The sequence below is a fragment of the Symsagittifera roscoffensis genome, chromosome 4, assembly GCF_963678635.1.
Source record: "Symsagittifera roscoffensis chromosome 4, txSymRosc1.1, whole genome shotgun sequence".
Lineage (NCBI taxonomy): Eukaryota > Metazoa > Xenacoelomorpha > Acoela > Convolutidae > Symsagittifera > Symsagittifera roscoffensis.
Genome location: NC_087065.1, coordinates 22160750 through 22179522, shown reverse-complemented (window position 1 = coordinate 22179522; position 18773 = coordinate 22160750). Strand labels below are relative to the sequence as shown.

At 36.0% G+C, this 18773-nt stretch overlaps 1 protein-coding gene across 5 annotated transcripts in view; it reads right to left on the bottom strand.

The window, feature by feature from the left end:
• The window catches only part of LOC134844416 (UBX domain-containing protein 1-like), a 583758-nt gene that overhangs the window by 470546 nt on the left and 94439 nt on the right, over positions 1-18773 (bottom strand). For 2 of the 5 annotated variants that reach the window (XR_010162682.1, XM_063861082.1), the window contains exon 5: positions 15644-16552. The exons of the other annotated variants lie outside the window; for them this stretch is intronic. The gene's annotated coding sequence lies outside the window, so the exon portion shown is untranslated. Of the gene's footprint in view, positions 1-15643; positions 16553-18773 lie in introns of those variants that run through there. 5 annotated transcript variants of the gene reach the window in all.

Below are 18773 nucleotides of genomic sequence, written 5' to 3'. Positions count from 1 at the left end.
AAACAACCTTTAAAATCTTTTTTGTTTTTCTTACTTGCTGTATCACTGAACCTTAACAACTTCTAGGCGTTTCACCACTTGGTCGCCATTGCATCCTAGGATGCAATAGCGACCATATTAAACAGTGCATAATTTGAAATTATTTCATATCGAATAATTTCAAATAAAATCAGTGCATCATTTGATATCGAAATTAAATAGTGCATCATTTGAAAAGCATTATAACAGAAAACCAAAATTGCTCTAGAAAACCTTAGACATCAAAGGTCAAGCAACAAGCCAGTGATATCGAACTCCAGCGGATCAGTGTATAAACATATCTTCACTGCTTAAATCGGCGGTACTCAAGCTATTCCTGGGGTCCGACTCATTAGAAGATCTTAACACCAAAACTTCCATGGAATCAACCCAAAAAAAAACGAAACTAGCTTGAGTGAATAGCAGTCTCCTTGGGATACACAATCTGAAAAAACGAACTTTGGATCCTCCGATTTGGAGAAACTGCTGGATACCATTTCGGCCTGGAAGAGTAGAAAATATCGATACAATTCAATCACATAAAGTCAAATACTCAAGCAAATGTACAAAATTCTGAAAGAAGAAAAGTGAATCACTTCCATCTAAATCTAATAAACACTATACACAGCTTTATTTAGAATCATTCAACCTAATGCAGTACCCGTAGTTCATCCAGTTCAACTATTTTTTCAATCTTATTTTGAATTTTAATTGGCCGCACCGCACCTCTCAGTTTTGTAAGTTTCCAGAGCTGTAAAGTTTTGGCTAAATCTTTTTTAAATAACTTTTCAACCAATTCTTGGCCCATACTCCACTCTGATCTTTGTAATTACTCTTCAATTTTCACTTAACTTTTTTTCCACTGTTTCGTGTAATCGAGGAAAAGGTAAAGGCAGTATAAATTGTATGTATTACGAGTAAGTATTATATATTGTAAGCCTTTTTCACGAGTGAGGGAAGTGTTCTGATTGCAAAATTTTCAAATGATTTAATTAAGAAAGAAAGAAAGAAAAAAAATTATTCCACGGTCATTCATTACATAAATTTGGCAATTCATCGTTATAAGTAAATATCAAAATGAGAGGATAGACAACGGGGCCATATGGCCCACAAACGCCTACCCTAGCTATGCATACATCTTTCACAATCAGTAAAAGATTTTTTTAAATGTTTTTAGAAATTGTTGAAAATTTGTATTTTCATCCATATCTCCTAACCAACGAGCATTTGGACGGTCAAGTTTTGTCATTCGAATCAGAAGCCTATATTATACCTACGTAAGCAGGCAACCGCTGGTAAAAAAAGAAAAGAAAAACAAAAATTTAAAATTAGATTTTTTTTGAATTTTTTTTTAAATCGTAAAATCGTCCATATCTCCTAAGCTAGGAGTTTCTGTAATTTTTTATTATCTGTTTGATCTTGACAGCTTTCATTTCGTTGCTGGAGTGGTTGAGTTATTGTTGATGAACGTTATTATTAAAAGTTTTTTTATCCAGTTTTAATGTTATTCTTTATCTTAACCTTCTTATTTAGAGTTCTAGGGGTAAAATGTTTCAAGATTTTAATATAACCTAAAGCGACTAGAATAAAAATTTGAATAAGTTAAGAAAACTTAAATAAGCTTATGTTTGATGATAACTTAATCACTGAAAAATAAAACAACAATTAAAATCCGTTCAAATTGCAAGTTTAGTTTCTGAAAAGTAGAAAAGTGCACACAGTACAACAACAACTGTTACAAGATGTTTTCCTATAACTCATATTCATCTGTCCAAAAGGAAAAAAACAGTCGCACAAGTCTTAAAACCATTCAGTTTGTCTCAAATTAATTTACCTGATTCTCGGTTTTACGTCACCGGTAGACGCACTGAGGTTTCGTATTTGGACCTTACCTCTTTTGCAAGCTCTCAATACGTTGGCGCGACTGCGGCGGTCATTATTCGGCCGCTTGAATTTTTTCTGTCTTAACAAAAAAAATAATCCATCTATTTGATGGCTCAACTTTCAATCAATCAGAATTCAAGAAGAATGATTTTGGGATTTATGCGGCTGATTTTTAAATCTTGGATCTATGAACATTGAAGACTGTGAAACATGTGCAATTTTTGTTTATTTTTTTCATTTTTGAGGACATGTGGGAGTCAGTGTAATTGTCTTGGCGAGCTAAATTAATTTAATTTACTTGACTTCACCCGTTAAGTGTTGGAAACAAAATAAAATTTTCGCTAGGTATATTTTGACTCAATGAACGTGTCGTGACAAAACGGGTATTTTTTTTGATGATATAGCGATGCTTTTTTTAGTTCGTTAAAGCTATTTATACGTAACAATGATGCCTCAAAGTGCTTGGTTTTAAAAATTGATCAAGGAATTTGTGTTCCTGTGTGTTAATAGGTCATGCGCTGTATATTGTACTAGGTTTTTTTTCTCCATTTTTGAGGACCTGTGGGAGACAACTTGATAGTCTTGGCTAGCTAAATTTCGTTTATTTTATTAAATCAACAGGTTAAACTTTGGAAACAGAATACATTTTGCGCTGTGTTATTTTTGACCCAATGAAATTGTCATCACAAATATGATACTTTTCATTGTTTTTTTGGTCGAGGTTATGGAACTTTACTTGCGCTCTCACAACTTTTAATGATAGAGCGATCCGTTTTGAGTTAATAATGTCACTTATACGTGCCAATTATGCCTTGAAAAAGTTGATTTCGAAACTTGATCTTTAATTCAAGAAAATGTTTTTCTATTTGTTAAACATTTTTTGTACTTTTATTTTCATTTTGAGAATTTGTGGCACCCGGGTTGACTCAAAAGCTTAAAGTAGTCGGCTTAATAGTCTTAGGCCAATTGAATGTTTTTGGTACAAATGGGACTGATTTATCATTTTGGTACTTGTGAATACCCACCCGGGTAATGTCACAATTAGGAATAGTCATAATGAACTGAAACAGCAGTAGCAGGTGAAAGTGATGAAATTATGTTCGTATGATGGGGTCTAGGACAACAAGCCGACGGGACTTCAAGCCGAAGGGACTTCAGGCCGAAATTTTAACTTTACAAGCACCTCAAATTACAATCTTTTGATCTGTAAAACGTTGCTTTTCAAAAATTTAGGCACGTTCTGTCCATAATAAGCGTTATTCATGACAATGAATAACTTAGGATTGGGATTCGTTTATAATTTCAGACGATTTTTGAAATGCATAAACTATAAACAAGAAAATTGCCTTCAACCTTCAGCCAATAATTACTGAAAAAAGATCATAATAGTAAGAAATTCTTTAAAAAGGTTTTCAAATTAATCCTATTTCATCACTTAATGAGAAAATTTTTGGCTTTAAGTCCCTAATTTTACGATTGGGCTTGAAGTCCCATCGGCTTGATGTCCGGAACCCCGTATGATGGAATCAAAAATGTGAAAAAGAAGTGCTAAAGGCAGTCTTAACAGGTTGGAAGTGTGAATGGCAGTCTTAACAGGTTGGAAGTGGAGGTTCAAAAGGTGTGAACGGAAGCCTCAACAGGTGTGAAGAGAATTTTCAAAAGGTGTGAATTGAAGTGCGAAAGGTGTGAACAGAAGTGTGAAAGGTGTGAAATTTTATAAAAGTCGGGCCCGGCGCGGTTGCCGATTCTAAAATTGAGGCCCGAGCCCGGCCTGGCATGTAAAAAGCCCGGGCCCGGCTCCAACTCTAACCATGACATGTTAAATTTACATAACCTGCCTTGTTTTCACTCTTTGAAATCGGGAGTGGGTTTAGGGGAAGGGGGACGAACCCACAACCCACTTACCTCAACCATCTTCACCACCCAACGAGCTCTCTTTGGTATGTTTAACCCAAAACCGATCGTTTTCAGATTTTTTAATCAATCAAAAATTACGCAAAAAGTATCGGAGCAACTGCTTATGAAATTATATCAAAGTGAGGAGCCTCTTTTGTAGCTCAACAAACTTTAGGAAAGGTATAATTTGGGTATAGTGTGAAAATTTGAGCAAAACAATCTAAAATGTCAATCACATGTTAATTAAAGTGGTATCACATTGATGACTTAAGCACATGAGCTGCCAAGGAGATTGTCGCGAAAAAGTTCAGAAATTAATAAAGCATTTTACACCGCCAAACCAGATTTTTCTGCAGCTGGCATGATTTCAGAATCAGTCTTGAGCTGTTATAAAAAGGATCGTTAAAAAGAAAGCGGATGTGACAACTTCATATTAATCTACAGTATTGAGCGAGCTAAAAAAGACTTGAGGGCTGAAAAAAAGCAAAGCGATAATTATGCACTTTGCATATTTGCCAGCAACTTCGCTAAACCAGTACCCATGCAAGGAACGGATACTTCGAAGAAATCGTGAAGTTACCATTACCTTAACACCTATTGAGCATATTTGACAAAAATCCTCACTAATTGAAAACGAAGTCGAAAAAAAAATTTCAGACAACTTTTTCATATTATCTTTCTCTGTAATTGTCTGTGATCGAAAACCTAACTAAGATCTAAGCAAATACTTACTAATTTTGACAGAGCAGTGTCGTGTAATCGAGAAACAGGTTTTTTTTGCCACAAACAACCTTTTAAATCTTTTTTGCTTTTCTTACCTGCTGTATCACTGAACCTTAACAACTTCTAGGCGTTTCACCACTTGGTCACCATTGTGATTTCAAATAAATTCGAATAATTTCAAATAAAATCAGTTCATCATTTGATATCGAAATTAAATAGTGCATCATTTGAAAAGCATCATAACAGAAAACCAAAAATGCTCTAGAAAACCTTAGACATCAAAGGTCGAGCAACAACCCAGTGATATCGAACTCCAGCGGATCATTGTATAAACATATCTTCACTGATAAATCAGCGGTACGCAAGCTATTCCTGGTGTCCAACTCATTAGAAAATCTTAACACCAAAACTTCCATGGAATCAACCCAAAAAAACGAAACTAGCTTGAGTGAATAGCAGTCTCCTTGGGATACACAATCTGAAAAAACGAACTGTGGATCCTCCGATTTGGAGAAACTGCTGGATACCATTTTGTCCCGGAAGAGTAGAAAACATCGATACAATTCAATCACATAGAGTCAAATACTCAAGCAAGTGTACAAAATTCTGAAAGAAGAAACGTGAATCACTTCCATCTAAATCTAATAAACACTATACGAAGCTTTATTTAGAATCATTTAACCTAATGCAGTACCCGTGGTTCATCCAGTTTAACTATTTTTTCAATCTTAATTTTGAATTTTTATTGGTCGCACCGCACCTCTCAGTTTTGTAAGTTTCCAGAGCTGTAAAGTTTTGGCAAAATGTTTTTTAAATAACTTTTCAACCAATTCTTAGCCCATACTCCACTCTGATCTTTGGAATTAATCTTCACTTTTTTCTGAACTTTTTTCCCACTGTTTCGGGTAATCGAGGAAAAGGTCAAGGCAGTATAGTATGTATGTATTACGAGTAAGTATTTCATATTGTAAGCCTTTTTTCACGAGTGAGGGAAGTGTTCTGATTGCAAAATTTTCAAATGATTTATTTCTTATTATCTGTTTGATCTTGACAGCTTTCACTTCGTTGGAAGGGTTGAATTTTTGTTGATGAACGTTAATATTAAAAGTTTTTTATCCAGTTTTAATATTATTTCTTATCTTAACCTTCTTATTTAGAGTTCTAAGGGTAAACTGTTTCAAGATTTTAATCTAGCCTAAAGCGACTAGAATAAAAATTTGAATAAGTTAAGAAAACTTAAATAAGCTTAGGTTTGATGATAACTTAATGACTGAAAAACAAGACAACAATTAAAATCCGTTCGAATTGCAAGTTTAGTTTCTGAAAAATAGAAAAGTGCACACAGTACAACAACAACTGTTACAAGATATTTTCCTTACAACTCATATTCATCTGTCCAAAATAGAAAAACAGTCGCACAAGACTTAAAACCAGTCGGTTTGTCTCAAATTAATTTACCTGACTCTCGGTTTTACGTCACCGGTAGACGCACTGCGGTTTCGTATTTGGACCTTACCTCTTTTGCAAGCTCTCAATACGTTGGCGCGACTGCGGCGGTCACTATTCGTCCGCTTGAATTTTTTCTGTCTTAACAATAAAGAAACTAATCCATCTATTTGATGGCTCAACTTTCAACCAATCAGAATTCAAGAAGAATAATTTTGGGACTTATGCGGCTGATTTTTAAATCTTGAACCTATGAACATTGAAGACAGCAAATTTTGTTTATTTTTTTTTTCAATTTTGAGGACATGTGGGAGTCAGTGTGATTGTATTGGCGAGCTAAATTGTTTTTATTTACTTGACCTCACCCGTTTATTGTTGCAAACAAAATACAATTTGCGCTGGGCTTATTTTGACCCAATGAACTTGTCGTCACAAAATTGGTACTTTTTTGACGATATAGCGATGGATTTTTGGTTTGTCAATGCTACTTATACGTACCAACGATGCCTTAAAGTGCTTGGTTTTGAAAACTGATCTTTATTTCAAGAAATTGGTCTTTCTCTGTGCTAATAGGCCATGCGCATATTTATTGTACAAAGGTTTTTCAATTTTGAGGACTGTGGGAGTCAACTTGATTGTCTTGGTGAGCTAAATTTCGTTTGTTTTTTTGAGTCAACAGGTTAAGTATTGGAAACATAATACAATTTGCCCTGGGTTGTTTTTGACCCAGTGAAATTGTCATCACAAATATGATACTATTCATTAATTTTTTGTCGATGTTATTGAACTCTACTTGAGCTCTCACAACTTGAAATGATATAGCTTTTATGGATTAATAATGCCACCTATACGGGCCAATGATGCCTCAAAAAGCTTGGTTTCGAAATTTGATCTTTATTTCAAAAAAACGTGTTTCCATTTGTTAATAGCTCAGGTGCACTTTTTTGTATTTTTTATTTTTATTTTTGAGGGCATGTAGGAGTCAATGTGATTGTCGTGGCTAGCTAAACTTCATTTGATTCTTTGAATTTACAAGTTAAGCGCTGGAAACAGATTACAATTTGCGCTGGGCTTATTTTGACCCAATGAAATTGTAGTCACAAAACGGGTACTTTTCACTGTTTTGTTCGAGGTTTTAGACCTGTACTAGAGTTCTCACAGTTTTTCATGGTATAGCGGTAGGTTTTGGGTTGGTAATGCTATTTATACGCGGCAATGATACCTTAAAGAGCTTGGTTTTGAAACTTGATCTTTATTTCAAGAAAATGTGTTTCTATTTCTTAAACATTTTTTGTATTTTCATTTTGAGAATTTGTTGGAGTCAATTTGTTTGTCTTGGCTACCTAAACTTTATTTGATTCCATGAGTTTACAGAGTAAGCGTAGGAAACAAAAAAAGTTGCGCTCGGTTTTAATTTGACCCAATGAATTTGTCATCATAAAACGGGTACTTTTCACTGTTTTTTGTTCAAGGTTTTGGAACTTTACTTGAGCTCTCACATCTGTTAATGACAAAGCAATGACTTTTGGGCTGGTAATGCTGCTTATAAGTGGCAATGGTGTCTGAACGTTTTGATTTCGAAAATTGATCTTTATTTCAAGAAAAAATGTGTTTTTGTGTTAATAAGTCATGCTCAAATTTTTTTTCAGATTTTTTGTTATTTTTGAGGACAAGTGGGAGTCAATTTGATTGCGTTGGTGAGCAAATTATATTTATTTCCTTAAATCGCGACGTTAAGCGTTAAAAACACCATAACTTCCGCCGGGTTGTTTTTGATCCAATCTACTTGTCATCACAAAACTGGTACTTTTCACTATTGTTTGTCGAGACTATGGAACTTTACTTGAGCTCTCACACCTTTGAATAATTTAGCTACGCACTTTTGGGTTAGTAAATCTTCTTATCTTTGCCACTGGTGCTTCAACTCGCTTCGTGTTGAAACTTGATTTTATTTCAAGAAATTTTTCTGTGTGTTCATAGGTCATGCATGAATGGCTTGCCAACGTCAGCTATAACGAGTGAGTTTTTGTTGGTTACTTTTGGATTGTAATAAAATAAGGTTTAGTACGAGTATTTTTTCTGATGTACAATTGCACGCCTGAGCGCACATTTTTTGATTTTAGGTTTTGCCTAAACTATTTTTTTTCAAAATATCTGGTTCAATTTATAATGTGAATTTGAAAAAAAAACGACAGAATTAGACAAGACGAGAATGTGGCACCATGCTCTCAGAGCAGTCAAAAACAACAGCTGAAAAGAAAGAGCTAAGAGGCAGTTGATCAGGAGGTCAACATCACATTTGACTGATCTCGTGCGAAAAAAAAACGGTAAAAACAGACGTGTTTTCGTAGATGAGGATGAGGAAGATTCTCTTGAATATGATACACTTAAAACTCAAATGAGTTAAATGATTAAACAACTGAAAATCTAATCCTAAAGGATAAGGTGATGTTTGATCATTCTATATTTTGTCATTCTTGATCTGATTAGTTTTTAAATTAGTTTTTGCTCCGTAGTATTTTAACTAAAATAATAGTGAGACTTAGATTTAATTTGCAAATTAAAACTGTCGAAAAGTCGGCGAATTTTTATTATATACCATAAAAGTCAATTCCACTTTCACTAACAAATTTCAACTAGGTCGAAAATTCATTTGCCCGAAACAAATATAACAATTAATATGATTCATATAATTAACCAGAACCAATAATTAGGGCCCCAAAAACTGGAATGAGGAAGAATTTTTTGTCGTGTCCCCTTGTTGTTAAGCTAAGCTTAGCAAGATCCTAAGTAGGGAGTCTTCTGCTTTTTGAGTGGAAAATTTCTTCTTATGTTTACAAAATCCTAGGATGAGGGTCCTCCAAAAAATTAAGGAACCCTTTCCTTGGATTTTGCTTTCCTAGGACAAACCCCCCTGAGCTTATTTTTATAATGTATTTTCCACCATGCTAAGGGGAAAATCTCATTTGTTGATTTCAAAGGTGTCCTCGTAAAGTTTGAGGTGCGCATAAATCAGCCTGGTGATGTATTGGGGAGATTCTAATGAAAAATTGATCAGTTATTGAAAAACATCTCAGGCATACTTCTCAATTTTCACCGCAGGGGCGGGAGTTGTAGACTCACACTTTCAGAGATTTGACCCTCTCACTGCCCAAAGGGGAGGAATTGGTCAAAACCTTTCAAAAGTGCTCAAAAAAGGCAGTTTTTTGGCCAGTTTTTTTTTCTAAAATCGGTCGTCTTTATGTTTGTACTAATGTCAATTAGGACAAATTACGCTCAAACATATTATTTGGTTTCGAAATTTATTAACAGAACTTTGAAGTTCATTCACAGAACTTCAGCTTTACTTTGAACCTTATTTACAGTTATTTAAAAAACTTTTACTTCAGATTTCAGTTCCTTGTTTTGCTCATAGTTATTTCATTATATATCATTCGTTTTCGAAGCGAGTTGACTTTCCTTTGGAATTTATTACCAGTTGTTAAAGAAAATTTTTGTTTATAGATTTTAGTTCAATTTTGGGCTACCAATTATTCACAGAATTTAAATTTCAACATACCTTAAACTCCTGGGATGGCCTAGGATCTGCTAATTCTTTCGTCAACACATTCTAGTGAGAAAGTTTACAGAACATAAGATTATGTGTTATGAAAACTCTCTTAACAAAAAAAAACAGTAGGTCAAGTTATGGGTTACACTTTGAAAGACAAGTTCGAAGTACTTGCAGCAATCCGTAAATGTGGGTTCCTTCATCAAATCATAGAAGCTTTTGGAAGTGGACGCCGTTTAGACGCTCAACTTTCCTTTAAAAAGAAAAAAATTGCTAAGATTCGCCGAACTGAGCCTTCTATGCCTTTTCAGAGGCCTATTTATCCGTTGATGAATACGGATTTATGCGCTCGGGTGAACAGTCGGACTTCAAAAACTGAAGCTATACGGCATTCCAAATGTTGTTCTTGAATTCCATATCGGAGACTCCACATTCGATTGGGATGGAACTTTTCTGTGGAGAAAAGTCTAAGCCCACATCGCCATTCTGCGAAATTAACCTAAGCGCCTCCATCTTGAAATCATAAGAAAAAGGTGCAATTTTATGGACACACGCTACTTTCCGTTCGCCATGGTTAAAAATCATGAGCTAGTCTTGGAATTTATTAAGTTAGTTGATAAAATTCTTACTCCGTATCGTCCAGTTGGTCTATTACAGGAAGAACCTGAGGATGAATATGTTCCGGAAAAAAAGCGGGAATGAACCAAATAATTCTCGATGTCATGGATGAAAACGGGTGGCCCGGTCTTTTCAACAAGATGGGCAGACCCTTGGTGGTATGATTTTCGACAATGTGCACAGACAATGGGGATCCGTTGCTTTGAGGACTCTGTTAGCCAGTCCAGCCTTTGTTGCAGGGCGTTTGACGCAATGCTTCGACGAAGATGACTCTTTTAAAGAGAAAGTTCGTGCCAGCATGTTGGAAAAGATGAAAGAGCTGATTACAAATCAAGAACAGGAATACACCCACCAACTGGAGTCGCCGTTCTGTACTACAATACGACTGGAAATCTGACGGGGTTTGGGCTGAGCAAAAACTCCTCGGTTGAAACATACCTCGAGCACTGTCGAACCATACCTCGAGCTCGGCCGAAACTTACCTCAAGCACGGTGGAGCCATACCTCGAGTACGGTCGAAAACTACCTCAAGCAAGGTCGAAACATATCTCGAGCACGGTCGAAACATACCTGCGCGATGGAAAGCGTAGGTTTGATCTATTTCATTTTGGATCTTATTTGAGCTAAAAAATAATGTCTGATATTTTTGGTTTTCAGGTTTCTAGTGTATGTTCTTGTTTTTTCAGATAATCTCTTGCTTGCTCACTGGTAGCTAATATGGGAAGGAAAGTATTCCGTCTTCGGACACAAAAAAATCTGTACCTTCATGTTGGCTACCTTCTCATGTGAGCTTAATCGAGACAGTTTTTCTTAGCTTTCAGCCAGTTTTGTAGGCAATTGTCGATTTTAAATTTTGCCTAAACCTGGGATTCCAGCTCTGGTTCCTAGGAAAATTCTTTGAAAACCAGCCCTGGACTCCTAGATCGATCCAGGAAAGCCAGGGTAATCCTTGCAAGACTTTGACCTGGTTTTTTCCCTAGCCAGGCCTGGCTCCAGGGATGGACTTCCATGGACAGCTAACTCGAGAATGTAGTTTTGAGGATTAAAAAAAAATTGAATTTCAACAATGTAGAAAATAAATGGTCTCTTTGAACTGATTTTTTTTTGGAGCTAAGAATGTTGTTGTTTTAAAACTCGGATTTGAGAGAGCGATCAAAACGAAAGCGATCGAATTCTACCTTTGCATAGATTTTTTCATTCTACACAGGCAACAGTTAAATAAGGAAAGGAAAGGCAGTAAAAGCTTTCAAAATAAATATTGCCAGTAGCCGGACGAGAACCACTGACTTCAGTTTTATGAGATGCTTTTAAATTGGAAACAAACTATAAATAAACCCGATAGAAGAGACTATTAAATTGCCAGTGTATGCAGAAAAACTGCCACCAAAACGAGAACTTCTATGGAATCCGAATTACGACCAATAGATCTTTAAAATAAGAAATACCACCGAGCACAACGTTTAAGAAGGCTTCGATCAAAGCATTCAAGACTCATTTAGCGCAACCATCGAATACTCGAAAGTCTGGAAAATTCTAGAATTTTTTTGTGAACAAAGTCCGGAACTCTATAATAACGATGAACTCGATTCAACTGCAAGGCTAGACGGTACTTGCCCACTTTTTGTCCTAAATGTTGTTTTAACGGATTTCTTTCAGTATAAAACGAAACAACTAAAACAGCGACCACCAGGATTAGAAAACTAACTTTTAGCAAACAGATTCGTGGTATATGAAATAACTTGAAATACTTCATCAAAGTTTCAGAGCTGGAATTGCTTGCTTCGAAAAATCTAAAGTTTTCGCGCACTTATTCAATCTACTAAATAACTTGAAATATTTCAAACTTTCATAGCCTGAATAGCTTGCTTCGAAAAAAATCACCAACAGATTCGCGGTCGTTGAAATCACTTGCAATATTTCAAATTTGCAGAGATAGGATAGCTTTCTTAGAAAAACTTTTAGCGAAATGACGCAATCTATGAAATAACTTGAAATAATTCAGAGCTCGAACAGCTACCCTAGCAAAAAAAATTCGAACCGATTTAGTCTAAGAAATAAGTATTTCGAGGGTTCGTTGCTGGAATACCTTGCTTAGAAAATGGTTTTGCTAAGGAGTTCGATCAATGAAAACATTTCATAGGTTGAAAAGCTTGCTTGTAGGAAAACCTGAACAGATTTACTTCAAGAAATTTATTGAAATTTTTCAAAGGTTCATAGCTGAAAAGGTTTTCTCAGAAACAATTAAATTTTCGCCATCCGGTTCAGTTCATCAACTTATTTAAATATTTCATCTCTTGAATAGCTTGCTTAGAAAACACTTAAGTTTCCGCCACTTGATACTCTCTATGAAACTACTCAGGACTGACTACTTCAATTACTTTGACTACTTCAATTACTTCAAAGTGTATGATATAGAAAGGTAAATTATAGAAGTTCGATTTGAATTAAAAAATATTTCAGGTTAGATTAGCTTTAATGAATTATTGCCAACTGGTTCGGGAGATTCAAAGTTTTTACTGATTGTCCCGGGTTCCCACATTTTCCTCTTTAATATCGCTAATATTTTCTGAGCAAGATTGTAATTTAAATATTTCACAAGTAATTTGATTATTGAAGGTTAGATTCGCTTATTATTGAACTGTTGCCAACTGGTTTGGGAGATTCAAAGTTTTTACTGATTGTCCCGGGTTTCACCGTTTTCCTCTTTATTTTCGCTAACATTTGCTGAGCACGATTGTGGATTTTCTCAGCTTTGGTTCCATGTGCTTGTCATATTATCTTGACAATTGCATATAACGAATTTCTACCACCTGACAAGTCGTTCGTCTTAGTGTCATTATCGTTAATTATTGATGTCAGGTCTCAGACATCATTATTTCTCAAATAAGTTCAAGTTCTAACATTGACTTTTCCCTGAAACACTTCCGATTCCCTACACAAGCTTATAGGCAGGAAGCTAAGAAGATCCACAATATTGCGCAGCAAATATTATATTTTATAATTCAAATCGAACCTCTAAATTATTGTCACTACTTCAAATGGTAAGATATAGAGAAGTGATTTAAAGTTAAATATTGAAACTTGAAATTGTTCACTTCCTACTTAGCAGTTGCACGGACACGTAGTCAGGATAAAACATACTAAATTTCCAGGAATATTTATTTCCTGGGCGATGATTTAACTAAGTTCACAGATATTTCCAAGTGTTTCAATTTTTTACAATAAAACAGAATCAACCAAGCGACCATTGTTACCACTCGTCCCAAATGTCAGCGCAGTAGAGCAAGTGTGCGCTACATGCTAATACCGTATTATGAATTGTCGCCTGTTACGTTATGCCCTCTACGGCTGGAGTTGCTTCAATTTTTGGCTGAGTTTTGAATGCTTGATGTCTTAGCGTTTAAGGCATTTGACCGAGACAATGACTCACTGATCAGCAAAAAAGTGTAGGTGAAAAGGATGTCCATCTACCTCAAGGGATCTCTTGAGAAGCAAGCTCAATGTAAATAAGCATCTTGCTAATCACGTCCCCCCATGATATCTCGGTATAAATTATACTAACTCTTCAGCTAAGCGTATGCGATTTTAGTTTTTTGTCATTTTTAAAAAGTTAAATGCTATTGAACGATCAAAATTTTTTTTGATCATATGCAAATAATCCTCGCAGAACAGTGGACTTATGCTATTTTTCTCGCTTGTACTTAAGTATGTTTTGAAAGGGCGAAAAAAAGTTTGATGCTGTGTAGTTAATCTTAAATATGTTTCGGTCAACTAATCTGAGCGATGTTACTGAATCTTAAATTGTTCATTTAGACATCAATATAGTAGGTTAAACTGTCGAACGCACCATTTTTCTTTGACAAAGTTGCTGAAGGTCACAGATGTTGCCACTAATTTGGCCTTAACTGTAACTAAATGCATGTGTTGATATAATTCTGTGGAGCTGCTTTCGGATAATTTTGTTTGTTTAAGAGTAATGCACGTAGTGAATAGTATGTTTTTGCTCTTTCACACCTGTTCTTTCACGACAAGGCATGAATGAAAAGTTAGAACGCATGAATGAACAAAGAAATCATTTGCATAGTTTCGCGCACTTTTCCGGGCTCTTTCACAATTTTCTGGCACCTTTCTCTCAGAAAGAGCAAAAACATACTCTTCAACAGTTAGAACATAGTTGAAGATGGCCTCGGATAAAAGAGCCGCACTCGGGCACTTCCTGCCCTCAGGCCGGGCTTTTTTTCCCTCGGGCATCTTTCAATGTTCTAAATACTACGAAGAGTATGTTTTTGCTCTTTCACACATGTTCTTTCATGACAAGGCATGAATGAAAAGTTGGAACGCATGAATGAAAAAAGAAATCATTTGCTAACTACTACAAAGACTCTTATATTGGTCTTGCTGATTTTTTTTTCAGGAAAGTCTTGAAATGTGCATAGAAGTCTCTAATAACTACAGATGTGCATTTATAACTTCCCAAATGGCATAAAAATGGAAACTTTTGCCAAATGGCATAAATTTCAAGTTTTCATTGTAATTTAAACGTTTTCTATCAATTTCTATCATGTTGTCAGGAACGAAAGCATGTGAACAAGATTTGGAATTAATTGCTTCCAAACAAATTTAAGCAGCAGATTTGTCGAAAAAAAATTGACCACAAGAAGCTTATTAATAATCGCAAGCTTATGCTTCTTGCTTTTGATAAAAAGTTCTACAAGTTTTTCACGATAAAATGTCAATCAACATTTGAATTGACAATTTGACTAAATTTCTCACATTGTGCACGAAAAAATTGTTCTAGATTTTTCCAAAGCAAGTGTTGCATGAAATTTATGCCAATTGGGAAATTTTTCATTTTTATGCCATTTGGGAATTATGCCATTTGAGACGTAATCATATATTGCTGCTTTTATGAATGCACTTAGGTATAAATACACTTTTTGAGTTCAATTAAAACTCATCTGCTGAAAGTGACGTAAATAGCACTCTCCAAATGCGAACGTCTAAATGGTGTGAAAATTCGTGAACAATTTCTTGTTTCGAAAGTGGAATTTAATTTTTAGATTTCCAGCGGAATAAAAACTTTACCTGTTGATCCAGTTTTCTCAAGTTGGGTTAATGTTACCAAAAAAGCGCCAATCATAGATCGTTCTAGAAATTCAAAGAGCTTTAAGGGCATCCACTTTTTTTCGTTGAAATTCGAAAATTGAGAGTTTTTCATGTTTACTTGGGTTCATAACTCTTTTCCAATCTTCGATTGGCTGTGTATGTTTGTTAATGTGTATTGTATTTGTAGTCTGTTTCGACGTGTACTCCATGTCAGCTGTGAATGCTACCGAGAGTGTAATCAGCAGTGAGGACATCCACACCATGCTTAAACACTGTCTGGTCAAACAACCCACTGAGGAGAATCCGGACGAGGGCGTGAGGACCTGGTGGACCTCATGCTCAAAAAGATGGTAAAAGTTGTCCTGTTGAAAGCTCTGACTCTTTCTATTCAAATAGCCTCTTCACATGTTGAATTTTAAGTTTATATTAAGCTCAAAACCAGTTTGATATTTGCTCACAAGTTTAACTTTAAAATAATGACACATACATTTATGTTATAAACACTGCAACTACTGAACAAGTTATTACTTCAAAATAGGCAATCATTTTTAAAAATCAGGCGCTGAAATCATAGGAAGTCTTACAATGCGATAAACAATAAAGGATCTACAAATTGAGCAAGGAATTGTGCTTTCTTGGACTGCTCATACATCCAGCACCGATCTAAAAGTGAATAATTATCGTCAGGGAAAGTTATTGATTAGCAAATCAAAATTTTTAAATACATTCGCTTGTCATGACCAGTCTTAAATAATTTCAAAATGCGAATTGCTTATAATAATTTTAAGATTGATTAGGTATTACCAGTCGGGCGGGGCGGGGTTTAATTGGCAAATGAACGTCAATATTCAACATACACTTCATTCATAGATGGATGAATACTTCATTCATAGGTTAACTACTCATTCATGAGTGTGTTTTTGGTAGAATCACACTCAACCATGGCTCTTGCAACCTCAGAATTCATTTCATGCGAACCCATTATATGCTGTTTCAAAATGTCTTTACGGTTAAAAGTTTTCTTGCAAATCTGACAAGCATAGCGAATATTTCCATGCACTGATTTCATATGTCGCAATGCAGTTGACTTTGACGTAAACTGGTTTTCGCAAAGAGGACAGCTGAAAAAGTGGCTGATGTGCGATGCCACTTGAGGCAAAGCCGAAGCTTCTGTAACTACAGTTTGATATGGTTGACGGAGACGGCTACTCTTATTGCTTGAAGAAGGTGGCGGCGGCCTTGCCGGAGTTGTCTCTACTGCAGCAATTGCAGGCATAGCGAGGTGGCTGGGTTTCTACGGATTCTGCTTCCCTAAACACGAGGAGGAACATAAGACGAAGCCGCTTGTGCAGAAGAGATTCGCCTAACCTGCAACTTCGATTGAACCCAAAAACTCAGATTTGGCAGGGTAGTTCACAAAAAGTTTCAGAAGACGGTCGGAAATCAAAATTCGACAGAGTATGGTATGCAAAGGAGCTTCCTACAATCTGTTCTTTGAATTGTACCCAATATCCCATATATGAGAGGGTATTTTATTATAGAATACCCCATATATTTTTGGGAAAAGTCATAAAATTTAGATAAAAAATGCTAAAAAACCAAAAAAGTGATTTTTCCGAGGACGATAACTTTGCGTAAAAAATTTTGTAAGTGTCCAATAATGCAAGGGAGCTTCCCACTATCCGTTAGCTCTATTGAACCCACGACCTCAGAATTGGGAGGTTAGTTTACGAGAGAAGTCAAAAAGATTTAAAAAAACGGTCAAAAAAATCAAAAATTTCATGTTTCCGAGGAGTAAAAAGTTATGGAGAGAAGTTTTTCATATCTGCAGTATCTTAGTATCTGCAGGTAGCTTAGTTTGAGAAAATGAAAAAAAAGGTCAAATATTCCCCCAACAGACTTTTTCGAAGACTGTAGACAAAAGGGTAAAGCAAAAAAAGACCAGGGGAGCATGCAGACACACAAGAGTGTAGGCGCTCGTTCTATGGATACCATTTTTTTGAAAATCAGTATAAAACGTTTTGGAAAAAGTAAAAAAAATTTTCCAAAGCGTCTCAAAAAACAACAAAACAAAAAACCCAATTCCATACATTTGATAACAGTTTTTATCGAACAAGTTTTCTAGGAAACACGCCAAGCAAGACATTTCAAATGAAAATAGGCAATTTTCTCTTGCTGAGACCTGTGTAACGACCTGCTGTCGATGTTGCTGTTTCAGGTTGGGGATTTTGCGTTACTCGAGATGCATTGTGGTTCTCGGCGCGACATGTTTTTGCATGATTCATCATATTGTTTTTCCGTGAATGTTTTTTTTTTGCATTTCGGACACGAACTCTTGCTTGTTTGGGATTTGATGCATTCTTCTTTCATGCTGTGTCCGGCCTCCCTTTGCGAGGCACCCCTTCCCGCGGCCCCCTAACTGCACCGAAAAAAAATCCTTCATTCTTTCGATTCCATCAAGCTTTTCCTCTTCACGCATTGTATAAGCCATTTGATCTTCCCAATCCTCGATGAACTTCATTCTTTCATTTATCGCTTTCCATGATTTCCTTGCTTTAGTCAGATTCTCTGCATTGGTCCAGACCTGACCTATATCGCGGAGCAATTTTGCAGTATGATGATATGTTACCTCTGTTTCCAATGTTCCGTCTTGAATTCTTTCATCTTCCCAATATTATTTTCTTAGACAGTCTGGTGTCTGCCATCCGCAATTCTGGAACTAGTCTCTCTAGGGACCTTTTCTACTTTGTATCTTACGCAGTGCACGTTCAGTTTTTTCTGAAGTTTTAGCTGTACGTTTTTTTCTTTCAACATCCTTTTTGGTAATCTCATCCCATCATTCCATACAAATACAAATCTATCGCATCGATCCACTGCACTCTGGAGTTTGCCAAAATCGGTATTCGTCCAACTTCTTGCCAGAAAATCCAACAGGAGAGTGGATTCTACCACTGTTTGCACTAGTACGGCTTCGGTTCTCCTTCTCAGTTTCGACTTCCAATCTGGGTATAAGCTTTGCCCATGATTTGCTAGCTCTCTTTATCTTTTCTTGTCTGTCTTCCTTTCGGCCAATTATATGTCCCCAGGACTCTGGTGTTGTCTGGATCTTTTGATCCAAAGCAAAAAAAAATCTTCTTTTCTGTCATCGCAGCGTTCTTCTAACTACATTATTTTTTCCTTGAACATCTCCTTACCCTATTTGAGCGCGCCCATGCAACCCATCAAGGTTTGAGTCATCAGCGAACAATAATTCCCCGATCATTGTTCTCAACGCAATGTTAGCCAATTCACCATGGAGTCTGCTGCCGGGCGACATCCTCCTAGTTTCCGCTTTCAATCAAGTCCGCACCTTTACTTGAAAGTGGAAACCAGTGGCAAAGATTCTTGCGCACAGAAGATTTATCAATGGCAATAGACACACGCCTCGGTAATTGTTCAAATCACCTCTCCAGCACTTCTTAAACAGCTGCACTACCCAACCGATCGTATTCGCTTCTTCCCATATATAATAGAGTTCTTCGAGATGCTTTAC